Source organism: Muntiacus reevesi, chromosome 1 (genome assembly GCF_963930625.1).
Source record: "Muntiacus reevesi chromosome 1, mMunRee1.1, whole genome shotgun sequence".
Taxonomy (NCBI): domain Eukaryota; kingdom Metazoa; phylum Chordata; class Mammalia; order Artiodactyla; family Cervidae; genus Muntiacus; species Muntiacus reevesi.
This window is the reverse complement of record NC_089249.1, coordinates 132,407,697-132,411,683: the sequence shown is the minus strand read 5'-3', so window position 1 is coordinate 132,411,683 and position 3,987 is coordinate 132,407,697. Positions and strand designations below refer to the sequence as shown.

The 3,987-nt window shown below is 33.6% G+C and overlaps 1 non-coding gene across 1 annotated transcript; it reads right to left on the bottom strand.

The window, feature by feature from the left end:
* Positions 1 to 725: 725 nt before the first annotated feature.
* LOC136156703 (U6 spliceosomal RNA) lies at positions 726 to 832 on the bottom strand. The gene has a single exon (XR_010661190.1). It is a non-coding gene; the product is annotated as a U6 spliceosomal RNA (small nuclear RNA).
* Between the last annotated feature and the right edge of the window lie 3,155 nt (positions 833 to 3,987).

Sequence of the window (3,987 nt, the reverse complement as noted above, 5' to 3'; positions counted from 1 at the left end):
TAGATAGAAATCAAATCTGCAAACAGAGGAAGTCACTTGGGGATAAGTGTGTATAGATACAAAAATGGGGCGGAATTCTTGGACATGCCAAAATATAGAATTCAGGAAGAAAGCATTCCAGCAAAAGGAACAAAATGGAACAGATAGTGAGGTGCCCAGAGTGTATGATTTCCTGAGAAATCACACTGAAGATAGTGGTTCTGAACAAGAGAGTGATCAAATGAGACTCCAGTGTGTTTCTCTGAGCTGTTGTAGGGCACCTTGTGGAAACATTCAAAACATGTCTCTCGGCACAAGTGAAATAATTCAGAGGATATAACTGATTGACTGTATATGTACATATATAAACTAAGTATTATACTTTCTTTTTAAAAGTCTTAATATATTTTAGTTACATTAATACATTTCTCAAAAAGAGGAAACATCTATTTCTTCATATTGGTCTAGCACAGTTATGAATAACATTACAGTCTCTATTTTCAAGCCTTAATATTTTCAAAATGGGATCTTCTTTGCATATTCATATTTTGCCAACTTTGCCCATCTATCTTCCCTCATGGTTGGTTGAAGAACTACTTTTTATTCATTTTAATTTCAAAACTTTTTCACATGATGCAATACATATACATATAGTAGTGGAAAGTCTTAAGCAGAAAGATAAGTTTGGCAGAGATTTGTAAAAATCCCATCTCACAATAGATTCCAGAAATTGCAATCCTGAGCATGAAAACATAAAATGCTTCACAGATTTGCATGTCATCCTTGCACAGGGGCCATGCTAATCTTCTCTGTATCGTTCCAATTTTAGTATATCTGCTGCTGAAGTGAACATGTAAGTGTTATACTTTTTAATCAATTCCATTTTGTTTGATGACACAAAAATTAAAATATTTTGTACTTTTACAGTATTAAAGATGTGGATCAGTAAGTAAATTTGATCAGTTAAATTAGGGAAGGAGGCTTCAATATTAGGGAGAGATCATAAATATCTGATTGAATCTCTTCCATGTTGTCTTCTTTAATCCCCTAAACAGTATCCCTAACCTCCCAGGGGAATCAATGTAACTAAGTGAAATCAAAACATACACAGTACTAGCAAGTTTTAAATTATTATTTATAATTTTCTGAACCCCTTTATTAAAAGAACATTCTTATAGGTTAATTCCAACATATTATTTCCTTTTACCTATTATTTTTAGATTTCTCCCAGTGGTAAAACAGAATAGACTTAATTCTTGCTAATTATATCAATGCTTCAAAAATTATCTTCAAATTAAATCTTCTATATAACATGCTTTTAACTATTATGATAATTCAATTTTGATCATAACCCATTTTTAAAATTTTCTCTTTTTGACATCACTACCACAATGGTCAATAGAGGGAAGTAGAACTAACATTCCCCTTTCCCCACTTTTTGGGCAATACATTTCTATTAATGCTACTAGTCATATTATTATTATTATTGTTATCAGTAACAATAGCTGCTGCAAATGTAGCAATACTAGTAGAGGCAATTTTGTCCTTTTTTTCTGGTTTAATATATATCACTCCTTGTACCCTCCTGAGCTTTCAGATGTAAAACTCTCAAGTATATGTTCCATTTCAATCAGGGATTACTAGATATCTATGTCTGTTCCCATGTTAGACTTGTGCTATTAGTTTTATATGTGTTATTCTTGTAATTACCCAAACTGAGATTTCTTAGTTTCACCTTTACATATGATGGACAATATTGTACGGTAGTTAGAAATATGTTCTTTAAATTGGCTTAAAATCCTAGACCCAATATTACTCTACAACTTTGGACAAGTCAATTACATTTCCAAACATTATTTTTTTATCCATGGAATGAATATGGGAATAAATATTTGACATCTCTTTGATCACTGGAAACCTATGTTTGTAAATCAGTTTTTTACTTGTTTGTCCTATAAACATGACTTCAATAACTAACCTGCTGCTGGGTTACCGTGTACTCCAGTCCCTGCTCCGATAGAGAAAACGACTCTCTTTTGTACTTGTCAGTCCTGAAGACTATTGCTGGATTCCTTTGGTGTCCCATTTAAACTATCATAATTTGCCCACATGGACAACTACTCTGCTGTGCCTCACACCTGTCTATCTAACACTATCAACTGTATCAATAAAAATGATGTATCAGGAATTGATATATACCATCTTCTTGAGAAAATTTTATCATCTTATTATTTAATTTTCATAATTCAAGAATTAGGACTATTATTATTCTTTTTATCCCATTAAGAAAATGAGACTTGGGGAGGTTAATTTAATTGCCCTAAGTCATTATTGCAAGTGATGAAACAGTATTTAAGCCAATGGCTGTGTGACCCTCAAATCTAAGGTACTTTGTGAATGTGTGTGTGCTTCATTGCTCAGTCATGTCCAACTCTGCAACCCCACAGACTGTAGCCCAACAGACTTATTTGTCTGTGGGATTTCCCAGGCAAGAATAATGGAGTGTGTAGTCATTCCTTTCCCCATGGGTCTTTCCAACCCAGGGACTGAACCTGGGTTTCCTGCATTGCAGGCAGATTCTTTCCTGTCTGAGCCACGAGGGAAGCCCAAAGTACTTTGTACTGCCTCATAAAGGGGCATTGAAATTTCACAGGCTTGAACCATAAACTTCTATGTTAATAAATTTTGGTTAGCAAGAATTTGTAAGAATCTCATGTTGACATATTTATTGTTTTGCTGCTTTGAAAATTGTCACTGTGTTCTTCAGATATCTCACAATAAAAATGCAACACTCTAGATGTTTGGTTTTATCCAAGTACTGATCCTTTTATGTCTCACCTGCTTCTCCCTTCTATGAGATACCATCCCCTTGCCCTATTTGAGTAGGTCTGAATGGCTAGGTAACTGGTTATATGATCAAGCAGAAGAGAGTCACCGGTTTGATGTTAGAATGTATCGTAATATTGTGTACCACTCACTCATAACCCAAGAATACAACCAGGGACTTTAAACCTAAGAAATTTTTGCGGCAAGTAGTTTGTCACTGTTGAATGTAGGCTTATTCCCACTGTTCACATTTTTCTTCTGTGTCTATATTATACATAAGCTAAGAGATGTTTTTTCTAACAAAAATGTTTCATGTCAAATTCTCCCAGCACCGTTTGAGAAAGTCATTGAATAAACTAATAGTAGGCTTCCAAGCCAAGAGTAATTATGTTACATTGCTCTTTTTTGGCAGGGAGCTATTTTTTCCTGTAAATGAGGCACTTTAACATAAGCACACTTTTATACTGCAAAGTGGAGGAGGATTTGATGCAGATGTCTTTCAGGTGAGGTACAAGATCATATTTTTCCTATTTCTAGATTAATGTAATGAAGTGATCAATCAATCAATCAATTACTCCATCAACTTCGTTTTCCTGGTAATCGCTGCAGCAGATAGTGATTAGAAATGGAAACATACACTTGTAAGAGTTAACTCTCTTCTTTTTATTGAAATAGAGTTGACATACAATATCACGTTAGTCTCAGGTATACTATGTAGTGATTTGACCTTTACTTACAATATGAAATCATCACAAAGATAAGTTTAGTAACTCTGTCTGCATACAGAGTTATTACGATAGCTGAACATTATGTGAATTTTATATTGAGAAAACACTTTAAAATCATTCATGTTAGTTTTTCCTTTAAGTTGAATTTTGAAAAGAGCTATTTCTCTGATTGCCATTTTTAGAGGAGCAAACTAGTTCAGAAGGGTTAAATAACTTCCCCAAATATGATTAGCAACTTGATGGCAAAAGTGGAGCTAGCAATCAAGTTTGTAGCCCATCTATTTTAGCATAGGTCACTATAACAGATGTGTTATCTTCATTTCTCATTTTCTCTAGAAGAGAAACTTGAAGACATCATAAGTCTATGAAATGAGATTTGCACATTGTGAGGGTCAAAAAACCCATTTTATAAATTTATATAATTTTAATATTAATATATACAGTTAACAATTGA